Source organism: Trichechus manatus, unplaced genomic scaffold, assembly GCF_000243295.1.
Source record: "Trichechus manatus latirostris isolate Lorelei unplaced genomic scaffold, TriManLat1.0 scaffold00181, whole genome shotgun sequence".
Lineage (NCBI taxonomy): Eukaryota > Metazoa > Chordata > Mammalia > Sirenia > Trichechidae > Trichechus > Trichechus manatus.
The window spans coordinates 3,691,470-3,707,593 of record NW_004444117.1 but is presented as its reverse complement, the minus strand read 5'-3'; the positions used below and the strand labels follow the sequence as shown (position 1 = coordinate 3,707,593).

The window sequence follows — 16,124 nt, the reverse complement described above, 5'->3', positions numbered from 1 at the left end:
ATTAAAAAATGGGCAAAGGATATGAACAGGCACTTCATCAAAGAAGACATTCAGGTGGCTAACAGACACATGAGGAAATGCTCATGATCATTAGCCATTAGAGAAATGCAAATCAAAACAAAATGAGATACCGTCTCACCCCAACAAGGTTAGCATTAATCCAAAAGACACAAAATAACAAATGCTGGAGAGGTTGTGGAGAGATTGGAACACTTATATACTGTTGGTGGGAACGTAAAATGGTACAACCACTTTGGAAATCGATTTGGCACTTCCTCAAAAAGCTAGAAATAGAATTATTATACGATCCAGCAATCCCATTCCTTGGAATATATCCTAGAGAAATAAGAGCCATCACACGAATAGATATATGCACACTCATGTTCACTGCAGCACTGTTCACGATAACAAAAAGATGGAAACAACTTAGGTGCCCATCAACAGGTGAATGAACAAACAAATTATGGTATACTCACACGATGGAATACTACGCAATGATAAAGAACAACGATCCATCTGTGAAACATCTTATAACATGGAGGAATCTGGAAGGCATTATGCTGAGTGAATTTAGTCAGCTGCAAAAGGACAAATATTGTATGAGACCGCTATTATAAGAACTCAAGAAAAGGTTTAAATACAGAAGAAAACATGCTTTGATGGTTACGAGGGTAGGGAGGGAGGTACAGGGGTATTCACTAACTAGATAGTAGATAAGAATTATCTTAGGTGAAGAGAAGGACAATACACACTACAGGGGAAGTCAGCATAACTGGACTAAACCAAAGCTAAGAAGTTTTCTGAATACAACCACACACTTTGAGGGACAGAGTAGCAGGGGCGGAGGTCTGGGGACTATGCTTTCAGGGGACATCTAGGTCAACTGGCATAATAAAGTTTATTAAGAAAATGTTCTGCATCCCACTTTGGTGAGCGGTGTCTGGGGTCTTAAAAGCTACTGAGCGGCCATCTAAGATGCATCAATTGGTCCCAACCTACCTGGAGTAAAGGAGAATGAAGAACACCAAAGACATGAGGAAAATATTAGCCCAAGAGGCAGAAAAGGTCATAGAAACCAGACTTCATCAGCCTGAGACCAGAAGAACTAGATGGTGCCTGGCTACCATCAATGACTGCCCTGACAGGAAACACAACAGAGAGTCCCTGACAGAGCAGGAGAAAAGTGGGGTGCAGAACTCAAATTCTAGTAAAAAGACCAGACTTAATGGTTTGACTGAGACTGGAGGGACCCCAGAAGACATGGCCCCCGGACTCTCTGTTAGCCCAAAACTAAAGCCATTCCCAAGGCCAAGTCTTCAGACAAAGATTAGACTGGACTATGGGCTATAAAATGATAACTGGTGAAGAGTGTGCTCAAGTAGATACACGAGACTAAATGGGCAGCTCCTGTCTGGAGGCTAGATGAGAAAGCAGAGAGGGTCAGGAGCTGGTTCAGTGGACACAGGAAATCGGGAGGGAAAGGAGGAGTGTGTTGTCACAGTATAGGGAGAGCAGCTAGGGTCACATAACAATGTGTGTATAAATTTTTGTATGAGAAACTAACTTGAATTGTAAACTTTCACTTAAAGCACGGTTTAAAAACAAAAAAAACTTATGGGGCAGTTCTACTGTGTCACATGAGGTCACTATGAGTCGATATCAACTGGACAGCACGTAACAACAGCATTAGATAGGCTTACAGCTTTAGCACCAAATGGTGGCTGTCAACATAAACCTTTTCATTTCATTTTTACTTTCACCAGATTTTCCATAATCTATTTGTTCCTCACTCTCTTACAATGAATTATAATATTATAGCTACTGCTATCTAGTAGAAATTTTGGCCATTTGAGACATTCAACCATTATTCTAGCTGCTGATTCACATATACGATCATTTGGGAGGCTCTAATGTACTAGTGGAAACCCTGCTGGCGTAGTGGTTAAGAGAGATGGCTGCTAACCAAAAGGTCGGCGGTTCGAATCCACCAGGCATTCCTTGGAAACTCTATGGGTTGCTATGAGTTGAAATCAACTCGACGGCAACAGGTTTGGTTTTGGTTTTCATGTACTGTGGAGCCCTGGTGGCACAGTGGTTAAGAGCTATGGCTGCTAACCCAAAGGTCGGCAGTTCGAATCCACTGGCCACTCCTTAGAAACCCTATGGGGCAGTACCACTCAGTCCTATAAGGTCACTATGAGTCGGAATAGACGCGACGGTAAAGAGTTTTTTTTTTTTTTTTTTTGTTTAATGTACTAGTGAAGACAGAAAATTGATACATTTGAATTGTGGTATTGGCGAAGAATGTTGACTATACCACGGACTATCAGAAGAACAAACAAATTTGTCTTGGAAGAATTACAGCCAGAATACTCCTTAGAAGCAACTCTTCAGCTCGCTTACTTTGGACATATCATCAGGAAAGACCAATCGCTACAAAAGGACATCACGTTTGGTAGAGAGTCAACAAAAAAAAGGGAAACCCTAAAGGAGATGGACTGAACAACAGCCACAGCAATGGACTCAACATACCAAAGACCACAAAGATGGCACAGGACTGGGCAACATTTTGTTCTACTATACATAAGGGTGCATAAGTCAGAGCCAACTTGGAGACAACTTAACAACAATATATTAGGAATCAGAGTTTTGATCCACTATTCCTAGAAAATGTTCATGAAATGCTGAACTTACAAAGTATCAAGAAGCCTTTAACAACACTAGACTATTGCTCTAATACCAATGAGTAATGTTTCAGAGAATTTGAACTGAAATCTAAAACAACTAACCACATGGAGTTCTACACACTGCTTTTTGACTGCAGATGCAATAAGTGACAGCCTTTCCCAAAAATAGTGAAAAGCTCTAAAACTGGATTTTTGACCAACATGAACAATACTCTTATGTGGGCTCTAGTAAGGTTTGAGTTCCATAAACAAAAAGGAATCAGAAATATTAAGCAAGATTCTGCCAGTTAGCTCTATTATGTCAAAATGATTGGTCACTAATATAAAAAAACCAAACCAGTTGCCTCTGAGTGGATTCTGACTCATAGCAACCCTATAGGAGAGAGGAGAACTGCCCCATAGGGTTTCCAAGGAGTGGCTGGTGGATTCCAACTGCCAACCTTTTGGTTAGCAGCCAAACACTTAATCCCTGCGCACCAGGGCTCCATCATTGAATATAAGTGGTATAAACTGGGGGCAGCAATTCAGTCTCCCTGTATTATCAAATGTATATCAAAGTTCCACTCCAAGCCGCCATACCACGAGAGTGCATTATAAGGAAAGAAGGGAGAGTAGAGTACAGTGTCATTAAGGACACAAACTAGAGAGTCAAAAGGACCTATATCAAGTCCAGGCTCTGCAACAATATGTTTCCTTTCACCTTTAAAGCTTAAATTTCCACATTTATAAAATGGGGATTATAATATCTACCTCATGATTTTGGTGTGAGAATTAAATAAAATAACACATATAAAGCAGTGCCTATCACATCATTAGCATTCAATACTTTTTCTTTCTGTGACTAAAAACCAAAAACCAAACCTGTTGCCATCAAGTCGACTCTGACTCATAGAGACTCTACAGGGCAGAGCATTACTCCATAGGGTTTCCAAGGAGAAGCTGGTGGATTAGAACTGCCGACCTTTTGTTTAGCAGCCAAGTTCTTAACCACTGTGCCACCAGGGCTCCAGTGGCTCTAAATCTTTGAGTTTCTGTAATTTCTCTAAAACTAGAAACTAAATGACAAGTCTTTAGATGTCCCAAATAAGCTATATAGTTTTTTCTTCCAGTAAAATAAACAAGGGAAGCTACAGGTCTAAAACATGGCAGTTAGCTCAATCAGACAATGCTTTATCATGCAGCAGTGTTTAATTAAAACTATACAAAATCTTACGGAAGAAAAAATTTTACCTCTCAGAAAGCTGAGTGCAAATAAAATCTTCAACTTAATTTTAGGAGGCTGTATCTTCTTTTCTGTTTGGTCTTTAATTATCAGAGACTCCTAATACCTTGTTTCTTTCTCCACACCCCTCTCCCCCCACCCACCCCGTTTATCTCTCCACACCCCCCCACTCAAAATCTCCCAAGTACAAATCTATACACAACCATTCAGATGTAACTAGAAAATCATCAGTAATATTTTTTTGGATACAAATATTCACTGCCTAATTTCTGTTTTTTTAAGACTCCACATGTTTTACTTTACGAGGTACATATTTGTAGCAAATAACTATGAAAGAAATAGACAAAGCCTATTTTGTAGGTTTTGTAGGCTCATCTCAAGCCATTCCCACTGTTTCAGACAATCAGGATATTCATAGCCTTTAAGGCTTGGTGGCTGACTTCTGGTGAGCATAGGGATGATTTTTCCAACTCAAACTCTGTAGTCCGCCTAAGCCTAACTCAGAAGACAAGTTCTCAATGCCTGAACTTTCATGTGCACCACTGTATAGTTTTCATGATTTTGACTGCTTTTAATCTCTCCTTGCTATTGTTCTACATTAAAATGCATCAAATATTTAACTGAACTCTGGGCTACTGAGTATGGCATAAGTACAAACCTAACACAGTAAATATGAAAAGGAAATTAAAGTCTTCTAGTAACTGAAGACTAAAGGTTCAAATACTATGATTTTACATCAAATAATCTCCACCTCCAATGAGGAAAAATTTCCTTCACTATTTTTGATATCACACAAAATTCAACAAAAGCTAATCATTTCAATCAATATATCAGGGGAAAGTGTCAAAATATATATTAATATACATATTATACATTTATTTCCTAAATTTTAGAGTTAAAGAAAACAGAAGGCTGGCAACTAACACTGGTACCTAAGTTCTTTTGACTGTCTCCACTTCAAACTTTCCTTCTCTTCTAGTTTAAACTCTTCCAAAGAGCAGTCTATAACCATCTTCATCTTAACCTTAGCTCCCTAGCCCAATCTACAATCTTACTTCTACTTTCCTGGTCCCATAAAAATTTGTTCTGCTTATATTCCCCTAACTGCCAAATCCTATCAACCCATTTTCAGACTCTGGCACCATTTGTCACCACTGAAAACTCCCTCTTTCCCAGCATTCTTAACTATCTTAGCATCTGTAATGTTGCCATCTCCTGGTTTTCTTCCTAACTCTTTGACCGCTTTACTGTAATCCTGTCAGAAACAAAATGTTGGCTGTTAAGGAACAGGATTCCCTGGGTCCTCTCCTCTTATCCTATACTCACCTGTAATCCATGGGTAAAATTCACACTTTTATGTGTGCGTACTTTCATTCTCTTCAGCAGGGTCCATAATTTTCAACTGCTTCTCAAAGGGGACTTTTTTTCTTCACCCAATAGAGTGAAAAGCCTTTGTCCATACACTCTTCCTAAGTAGTATCATCCATTCTCCTAACTTCCAATGCCAACTACATAATGACTAAATCTATCAAATTCCCATTACTCTTTGGTCTAGATATCTATTAAACACCTCTACCTAAATATCCTACAGTCATGTCAGACTTAACAGAACCAAACTCTTCCAATTTCCTTACCAAATCTGCTCTTCTTTCTCTATTTCCCAAGTTAAATATCATCAACATTTCCCTAAGCTAAAGAACTTCTGAATCATACTCAGCTCCCTCCTATTTTTATAATTCACTGGGAACTCAAGCTTGTCTGCCCCTAATTCTGATATCTGCTGATGCCTTTATCATCTCTCACGTGGATAAAATGAACTCTCTGACCTGTTTCTTGAGCCCTTTAATCCAACCTCCACATTTTTTCTATGTCTTCCTAAAAAACATGTCACACACACAATTCTTCCACCTCCCTCCACCTACACTCTCAATGGATCTCCATCATTATGATTACTCACAAACTGTTTCTGGCCACTCCTCCTGCCCCTCACATCCTTGGTATCCTGTTTCACCACTCCAGTTGAATACAGTTTTACTTGCATATGATGTTCCTTCTCCCTGAAATGTCCTTCTCAGCCTGACAAACCCCTATTCACCCTTCGAAACTCAGCTCAAGGTCCTCTGACATGACTCCTTCAAGTTTCCCAAACAGAATTAACTGCTACTTCCTTAGCTTGCCCAAAATGTTTTGTAAATTCCTAATTTGCTATATAACCTGATGAGTGTTTTATTGGTTCATTTGTCTCTCTCCACACATCGCTGTAAACCCCAGGGGACAGCAGATGATAGCCCCATAAGGGCAGTAAGTCTATATACGGTGCAGTAAGTCTACATACGGTACCTGATGCATTGGTGTTCAACAAATACCTCTGAAACTTTACTGATTTAAAATGCTGTGTTCAAGTATACTTAGTTATGCTAAGTTATGTTTTGAAAATATGAATTTTGTTCCAACATGATTGATATATTAGGGAACAATTTGAGCATAATGCAAATTACCCCTTTGTTTATGGGCGGCTTCGACTGTGAGAAGCACTAAGTGAAGGCAGAAGCACCCAGCTGAAATAAGCTGCACAGAAATACACAAAATACACACACCTCAAACATCTACCAGCTACCTCAGTTCACCGTGTGTGTTATGAGACACATCTATTCACATCTGGTGTTACAATTTTCTGTCTCCTGCCACCACTTTAAAGTAAGTCACAAGCTGCAACCCTTCTAATGACCACTTACACCAAGCAAACCAGGTCTTTTTCAAGGTAAAGTGCCACATTTATTGTAGTATTTATGCATTTTGTAACTATTTAATATGTTACCTATTTAATATATTTAACTACTTAATATGTTAAACTGTGCTGCCATTTTTATTAGGTTCCCTTTTGTTTACTGTGTCAGTCAAAAAGTTTTTGAGTATTGTGCCCTAAACCTATTTTTCCAGTAAAATGGCTTCTACTGTGTGACTTTGCACAGCGCATGATTTTTAGAAACACACATGCTGCTTTACGACAGAAATAACTGTAAATTAACAGTTGCATAAGAAGCTCTTAGGCTTTAAGAAAGTTTTAATATTCAAATTTCAATAATTTACTGGAGGAAAAAAACTCAGCCTTCCTGCAAAATTTCACAAAATGCTTACAGTCCATATCCTAACAGACCATCAGGATGTTTATAATCTTTAGGTTTGGTGGTTCTGACTTCTGATGAGCACAGAGTTGATATTTCCAGCTCAAGCTCTACAGTTTGCCTAAGCCTAACTCAGAAGACAAGTTTTAAATGCCTGAACTTCTGTGTGTACCACTGTATGGTTTTCCATGATTTTGACTGCTTTTAACCTCTCCCAAAACATTTTGATTTTAAATGTCTCTGTATTACAGAGCAATAGGAAAGAGTCCTTAATCCCTACATAAGAGACTACTGACACACGGCACTATCCAAATTAAATATATTCAGTCACTAACTCCATACTCTCTTAAATGTCACTTTTGATTTTTACATATAAACCCTCCACTCCATCCTCTGCACTGATGCCAAAGTAATCTTTAAATCACCTTACTCCCCTGCTAAAAATATTTTGGCTCCCTCCTTTGCTATGGAATAAAGGTATAAACTTTACTTTTAGCTTAGCAAGCAGCATGGTGTTTAAAATCTAGGCTAGACACATCTTTGTAGGCTCATCTCAAGCATTCCCACTGTTCCAGTAACACCTAACCTATGGTCTTACCCCTACACTTTACAGCTCGGTACACCCACTGTTCCCTCTGGTTAAAATGACCTCCCCTTTCCAGTCTGACAAACTCCTATTCAGTGTTACTTTCTGAAAACTGTTTCCACATCCTCCACAAATTTAATCATTCTCTCTTCTGTTCTCCCCTAGCGCTTTGTACAGCTATCAAGCTAATACACTGTGAAAAGGCAGAAACTGAGTATTCATCTTTGAATTCTCAGTGTCCAACACTGGGTCCAGCATATACTACTCCTTGATGCACTACCTATGTTATCAAGAAAGTATAAATGGATTAGGGAGAGATAAAGTTCAGAGAAGGGTAAAGTTAAGGCAGCCAAAATGAGCCTCTATCTTGGATCCAAACAACACTTCTTCCTCCTCTTTAACTACTTGTTCATATACCAAAGTATGGTGTATTCCATTATACTCTAATGCATACAGGCTATGGGTGTAATATGTTTACAATTTTCTAATTTATTCAGCGTTTCTTAACTTCACATACACAGTGTTTTCTTAACCATACTTCATTGTAAAATGGCCACATTCCTAAAGTGGATAGTGTGTAAAGTTAAAGGAAAAGTATATCAGTTAAAGATATTGTGAAAGCTAGGGGTTTGAAAATTAAAATGGAAAATTTCTTTTCTAAATACATTAGGTTTCAATTACAAAGAAAGTGTAAATAGCATCACACACCCACAAATCCAAGTCTTTTCTAGATTAAAATACATTCTAAGCAGAACATGTTTGGACTTTTCCAAACTAATGAATGCCTTAACCCTTTCATGACCCAATTACGTTTTCCTTTTAATTTTCCATTGATGCTGTGTTTTCAGTAATACAGGGCAAGATGAATTATTGAGTGTATCTGGATTTTTGGTAGGTATTACAGTTTTGTTTTATGCCTCATTCCACAAATCGTACCCTCGGAATCCAGAGGTATATATGTTTACCAAATAAAAATTCTCAAAATTCATGTTCTTCCTACCAAAAATTCAATGATTCAGCACCCTCATACAATACCCTGTAAAAACAGTAATCTGCCGTACACACCTGTTTTTTCCTTTCAAACCACTGTACAGGGCCCTGCCTGCCAGCAGCATGCACTGTCAGTGGGCCAGGAGCTTCCCAATAAACCCCAGAGGTACAAACAGTAGGTGGTAGCTATATATACCATGGGTCCTGAAGTGTTAAGGTGGCTGACCGATCAAATTCTCTCAAGTGAACAAGTTGATTAACGAGATGGTCAAAAAAGAGGATGTGATCAAATACAAATATTCTCTTGTGAGACTCAGAAGTTTTTCCCTGGAAGTCTATCCTTGAATAATTTTAAAAAATGTCTTGATCGGTGGTTAACATAGCTGAAGAAGCTCTTTTTCAATGTTTATTTGTATGCATTTTCAGGTTTCTTAGAAGAATCTTGGTGGCAAGTAAGACTACAATTATTGAGAAATTTCAGACTCTTCTGAACAGACATGAGGTTGGTTGATAGTACTTGTTTCTGACTACAAAGAAAGGTGTTGTAGGAATTCACCCACCGAACTTATAATTTGTAAGTATGTATTTTGGTTAACGCTTAGGCACCTCAGTATGCTCATCTCAGCTTTCTTACATTCTGTAAAGCATAAACGTTTTTCATGTCATAGCACAGCAAAAAAGGGTAATATGTTAAGACATTCTGACATAAATGGTCAAGGCTGCTCACAGCTACAGCCCTTGGACCTTAAGGGCTGAGGTGATCAGTATCTTCAGCACACTTGTAATCCACTCCTATATGCAAGGCACACTGGTTAGGATGGTCTGCTTTAAATAACATCTGTCCATTAAAACAAATCTCCAGCAATTTCATCACAATCTCATACACTCATACTCACCCTCACCCTCTTCAAGTGTAGTACCCTGAGAAAGGCGCTCTAATCTTTCTAAGTCTGTTTCCTCATTAGTGGGTAATCAAATATTTTCTTTAAAGCAAGATGACTGGACTAGATTACTGGTCTGAGAAAATTAAGCAAGTTTTATTCTAAAATTTATCACATTCAGAAGACTATGATAACTGCTCTGATAGCAATTACAAAATAAGTCTCAAAACCTTTTGCTCAACGGTCACTTTGATTCCTACAGCCTACACAACTGCTTTGTAATGGTAAATTTTAGTGTACTGTGAAAAACACAAAGTCCTATTACACACCATTTTTTTTTCACTTATTCATAATTCACTCTCTTCCTCTCCAAAATTCAAATTTCCAGACATCAAGAGGACGGAAAATTCGGCAATAGCAATAATGAGCCAATCCATCTGGAAAACAGGTAAGCATGGGAACTCAAATTCAAGCAAATTATTTAAACAATTTCGCTTAGCGCAATAACAAATCCAGAAGGTCAAGCAAGATGATCATTCACAATGCTGTCATTTGCAGTAACACTTGAAAATACAAGCTCTTTGGGGAAGGTGAAAGAGTCACGGTGGGGGGCGGGGAGGTTTCCAAAGAAAATAACGACTGGTGTTTAAAAATAAAAAGACTTGAAGATGTTATTCCGGTTATCGAAGAAAACTGTTTCAGGTAATAAGTACTGACGAAGACCATCTCCGAATCCTCAGCAACACAATTACAATAAGAAATTTCCTCATCTGATGCTAACCGTTTCTTTAACGATGTCATTGGGCCCCATCTCAAAAAAAGTCTGTCTCAAACTGAACTGATTTTAAAATAATCGGGGAGTGGGGGGTGTAACAGTTGGTTTCCCGCTTTGTGGTAACTGAGTCCGCGGAGTGTGAACTTCCACAGCTCGCAATCCTAGATGAACACAGCCACTCAAGATGCCACCCATCCTGGCTATGAGTCCTGGGACTGCGACTCGCGTCCTCCGGGTGACAAGAGCCCTGTCCGAAACCCGAGGCGCCTGTCCCGGACCCTCAGCGCGCTGCCGCCACCGCCGTCAATCAACGCCCCCCACCCCACACTCGGCGCGGGGGCGCGGCCCGACGAGGGGCGGGATCGCAACCGCGGTACGTCGAGGGGGGGCCCCAGTAGCCGCCAGCTCTGCCAAGCAGCGGAACTACCATACACAAAACAAAAGTTGCTTTCGACAGAGACCGGCGCGCTCCGGCTCTGGTCCCGAAGGTACGACTGGACGGGGTCCGTGCACGGCCAGTGCGGCGAGCAGCGCCGGCCAGGCCTCGGGCAGTCTCGCTCACCTCTCGGGGTGCGCAGCCTTCCTCCGTCGCTGCCGCCGCCTCCTCCCTGTGAGTGCAGCGGGGTCTGACCTGTGGAACCACCATACCAGTCCCGCCCGCTGCTTCAGCGCCACCGCCGCTCCTCAGCCGCCGCTCTTTGTTCCCCCTCCGAGCGCCACCGCTTCAGCAGCCCGCCTCAGGCGCCTCGACTGGTCGGCACTATGCCCTCCCGCCTTCTCTGCCTCCGGCCTCGCCCTCCTCGCGGCGCCCACCGCCGCCTTCGCCTCCACGCCGCCGACGCCGCCGCCACCGACGCCGACGCCTCCTCCTTCGCGCCCCCCTCGTTTTCATTGAAAGCAAACAAGCATCATGGCGGCGGCCGCCGTCCCCCAGCCAGCGAGCGCCCCGACTGCGGCCGCCGCTCCAACATCTCGGTCGCCCATTGGTTGTCGCGGCCGGACGCGACCATTCGGCGCCCGACGGGAGGCCGCTCCCCGCAAGCCGCTTCCCCAGGCCCCGCCCCTTCACCCCCGCTCCGGGGAGGGGTGAGCCGGCCCGGAGCGCTTCCCAGCCTGCCCTCTCTTCCTCTTCCCGCTCTCTTCTTTCCTTTAGTGGTCGCTTCATTTTTCTCTTCTTTATGCCTTCCGTTTTCCATTTACCTTCTTTTTTTGTTTTGGGCTGTTCACTTTTGCCTCCTCTCTTCCTTCGTTTTCCTAGATCTCTCCCCCTTGGTTTCTTCTCTCCCTTTTCCTTAGGCCTTCTGTCAATCGCGTGGAAACACCTTGATGCGCCCCCCAACTAGAAATTCGGTCGTGAAGAGTCGCTTAATTCTTCCTGCCTCAATTATGCAGAAAAGTAAATTAGTGAGCCGTTTCAGTCTATTAATAATAATTCAACCCCGTAAATTAATAGTTCAGGTGGTGGGGTCCTAGCCCGAGTGACCATAGCTGTGTGTAAGGTCAAGCCGTTGTATTGAGGGCAAACTGTGGTGACCGAAGGTAAGCAGAGAAAGAATTGGCATCGGAGCCCTGGTGGCGCAGTGGTTAAGAGCTCTGCTGCTGACTTAAAAGACAGCAGTTCGAAGCCACCAGCTGCTCTTTGAAAACTCTCCGGAGCAGTTCTATTCTGTCCCATAGGGCCGCTATGAGCCGGAATCGACCCCCATAGGGTTTCCAGGGAGCAGCTGGTGGATTCGAACTGCCGATATTTTGATTAACAGCCGATCTCTTAACCACTGTGCCACCAAGCTAGTTGACTGATAGTCGAGGCCCTGCCTGTGCTGAGGCCAGGGCACAGAGCTGAATCAGATCCCACCCTGCCCTGAGTAAGCCCACGATCTTAGGGCAGGAAATACTTGCAGTCCGTTAGAAATGCATGCATGGCGTGAGTGAAAAGAAAGTTTCCCACTCACCTAGATGGCAAGCTGGGGTACTGGCTCCTTCCTAGAAAATCAACCTTTAAGAAGTGAGAGTCAAATAGTTCAAAGTACTAGCAATAGCAACAAATCCAGGTATGCACACACCCCTCACTGAAACCTGCCTTGATCTAGAAAGTGGGAAATGGGGTGGCTGCTGTCCAGGGTAGGGAGGCTGGAAGGGCAATGAAAAGATTGAGGAACAAAAGCTATTTGAGTTCTGTGCTTGCCTCTCCCAACATGGCCTTGGGATGGTCATTTCCTGCTATTTGACAAGAAATCAGCACTAGGACCCTAGTGCTGACGACAATGGAAAAAGGCAGGGCAATGCAAAAGCCCAATAGAGCTAAAGGGTTGATAAAAACAGATACAGACACACCAGCTGCCTGCAGGCATCCCCCCACAACCTCCAACCTCTAGGACTAGTGGGCACTGGGGTTGTGCAGAAGGTGTCCTATACAAAGTATCGCTAAGCTGTGGGGCCAGTGAGGCCTTTCCTCTTTATGTATGTGCTGAGCCCTGGCAACCCGTACTCCAGCCTGGAGGAAAGGTGCCTTTTTTGCAATTCATGCATCCAGCATGGGCTACTTTGTATGATTTGATTTGCACAATGTGTGTCTGTGTTGGTGGCATAAAACAACAATTTTATTTTATCATGATTCTGGAGTTCAGCTGGACATTTCTTTTACTGGTCTCACTTGGTCTCTTTCATGCCTATGCCTCAAATGGTGGCTAGATTGGATGTCTGGTACCTCGATGCTCCCCAGTGAAGCCTTTCTGTGTAGTATCTCATCTTCCTGGCCTTTCCGTGTAGCCTCTTTCCAGCAGGTGAGCCTGGATGTCTTACATGGCAACTCAGGGCTCCAAGAGGGAAGAAGTGGTAGCTGCCACACCTTCTTAAGAATGTCACTTCTTCTATATTCTATTGGTTAAAGCAGTCACAGGCCCAATCCAGATTCAAGAGGAGACAAGAGAGCTATGGAGGAACTGCATGCACATACAGGGAGTGGTGGACTTACTTAGGGCCAACTCAGTAGACTAGCTACCACAAGGAGGGCACTTGTGGTGGCCTTGCCTGTGCATGTCCTGCTCTTTCTGAATATCTGAAGAGAACCCCACCAAATGCCTACTCGCCTTTTCAGGTACAGATCAAATTTCCTGTCGTGTTAGGCAAGACCTCCCGTTGCAAGTTATAGAACCCCAACTCAAATAGGCTTATGCAAAAAGGTAATTGATATATTCAGAGTGTCATGTAACTGAAAAGTTTAGGCAACATAAGGTGTCATCAGGATCAATCTCACTCCCCCACCCTCCAGTCTGCTCACCTTTCTTCTTGCCTCCACACACAAACTTTGTCTTAGGCTGCGTTCTCTAGAGAAGCAAAACCAGTGAAGCATATAAATATATAGAGAGATTTATATCAAGGAAATGGCTCACGTGGTTGTAGAGGCTGGGAAGTCCCAAGTCTGTGGGTCAGGCTGCAGGCTTCTGACTCACGTAGCTGCAGGGGCTGGCGAATCCAAGATTGGCAAGTCAGACAGCAGGCCTCAGGCTCAGAGGCGGCAGAGGCTGATGGATCCCAAGATCAGCTGGTAAGTTGCTAGCTCAAGTCCCAAGAACCGGAGATCAGATGAACAACAGCCAGTTGCAGGATGCAGAGTGAGCAAAAGCCAGCAAGCTTTGCCAGAAAGTCCACCTATATTGGATGCAGTCCACACCCCCAAGGAAACTCCCTTTTGATTGATTTGCTGCTCATAACATCTCATCATGGAAGTGATTACATTGTATCAGATCTTATTATGGAGGCAATTACATCATTACATAGCTGCCAAACTACATTATAACTGCCAAACCACTGAGAATCATGGCCCAGCCAAGTTGACACACAACCTTAACCATCACAGGCTTCAAGGTCAGGCAGGAAATGTGGCCATACAGGCATAGATTCCATCAGCTTCTCCACTTGGATACAGAGAGTACTTTTCCTAATAGTTCTAGCAAAAGACCTAGGGCAGGTTCTCATTGGTCTGGCTTGAGCCCTGTTTCTATCCTGAAGCTAGGAGTGAGGTCAGCCCCACTTGAATCAGAAGTATTGAGTGTCGAGGAGGGATATTTCCTTAAGGAAAGTTGAGAGTGGTCACCAGAAGAAGGGAGTCAGATTCACCCCACCTCTCCTCTGTGAAAGCTTCCCTGGCAGTCACTGTCTCCTTCAGGATACCCAGCCCCTTGTCCCTTTGTCACAGCACTTGCCAGACTGTGGTTATCATTTGCTCCTCCACCTCCCCTGCTAGGCTACGAGCTACTTGACGGAAGGGGCCATTGTCTAACTCGTTTGTGTCTCCATGCAGCCGAGTTGCTTTTGCATCTTTTTCTCCCGCAGGCTTTCCCAATTCCTTCTGTTAAGAGTCTTGCCCCTCAGCCCCAGGGATGAGCATGTGACCCAAGCAGGACCACTCTGGAATTGATATGTGGTTGTTAGAAGAGACTTCTTGCTCCACTAGGGTGCTAAACTGGGCAGTATGAATCCATGGCAGCCAGCCACCTTCTTCCCACCACATGGAGATATGAGAGAATGATGCAGAGAGGCTGTCTTGGTGACACTGAGTCTCTGTGTGCAGTGTGATGGATTTCTTTTACATGGCCTTTCTCTCCCATGGTCTTGTAACTCCCACCAAATAATTGGGTGAGACTATGCAAATAAGGTGCTTGTGGCCTACCAAGGGGATTGGACAGCTTGCTAATAATGCAGATGAGATGCATGGCACCCTTATGGGAATGTAACCATGCAAATAAGGTGTGTGGAACCCTAACAAGTGGATTGGTCTGTTTTACCATTCCGCTAGGCTTAAAATGAGCCATCCCAAAGGCAGAAAGGGGGACCTCACTACTACTAAGAAGAAGAGATGGGAGCAGAGCACATCCTTTGGACCCAGGGTCCCTGCACTGAGAACCTCCTAGACCCAGGAGACAGAGACACAGAGAGCTGTAACACCGGAGATGGCACAAGATAGTGAGAAGCGGTGGCAGCAGAACCCAAAGACTGGTACAAGACAGCTCAGTGGCTTCCTGGCCCACAGAGTAAGGTGGTTACAGTGGGTGTGCTGATCCACAGAGCGAGAGAGCTGAGAACCTTCAGGCAGGAGGCTTCCTGGTGGAGTGGGGTACCTCTGGGCACTTATCAGTGGAGCTAGGCTTGCCGACCCATGGAGTGAGAGAGAGCTGAGTGCCTTCGGGCCAAGGCTTACTGGTTGAGTGGGGTGCCTCTGGGCACTTATCGGCAGCTGAGCAGGGCAGAGGCTAGGCCAAAGAGCCAAGAGGCTGAGGGCCAGAGAGACCTGCCTGCAGGCACAGCTAAGAGGAGGCCACCCTGATCGAAATACTGTATCCGGAGTCATTCCTGATCCTGAAATGTAATCTGTTACTTCCCTAACAAATCTTATAACTGTGAGTATGGTCTGTGAGTTCTGTGTGGCCATTGCAATGAATTATCGAACCCAGCAGAGAAGTAGAAACTGCTGCAGGAGGGACTGCTGGTATCAGAATTGGTAAAAAGGTTGGAGAGAGGAGACCTCTCTGATCTCTGCCTCGTAGGAATCAGCCCTGGGCTGTTGATCTTGATTCTCCTTCCCCCTTGTGAAGTTAGAGGAGGTCAGATGCCCACATGCTGCCATTTTTTACACAGCACCTGGTCCTGAGATCCTGATGCTGGTTAATTTTCTTTTGAGTCTGTGACACATCCCAGGTACGTGAGTCAATAAATTCGTTTTTTGCTTAAGTTAGTTTGAGTTGGACTCTGTCACTTGCAATCAAAATAATTCTAATTTGACTTCCGGCAAGATGGCGCTGTAGGCAGAAACACCACGCCGTCCCTCCACAACAAAGATCCGAAAAACTAAGCCAAAC

At 43.4% G+C, this 16,124-nt stretch overlaps 1 protein-coding gene across 3 annotated transcripts in view; it reads right to left on the bottom strand.

Annotated features, from left to right (window-relative positions):
• CNOT6 (CCR4-NOT transcription complex subunit 6) overlaps positions 1-11,165 on the bottom strand; it is an 88,705-nt gene extending 77,540 nt beyond the window's left edge. For 2 of the 3 annotated variants that reach the window (XM_023741457.1, XM_023741458.1), the window contains exon 1: positions 10,829-11,165. The gene's annotated coding sequence lies outside the window, so the exon portion shown is untranslated. The remainder of the gene's footprint in view (positions 1-10,828) is intronic. The other variant, XM_023741456.1, reaches the window with a different exon arrangement.
• Positions 11,166-16,124: the final 4,959 nt, after the last annotated feature.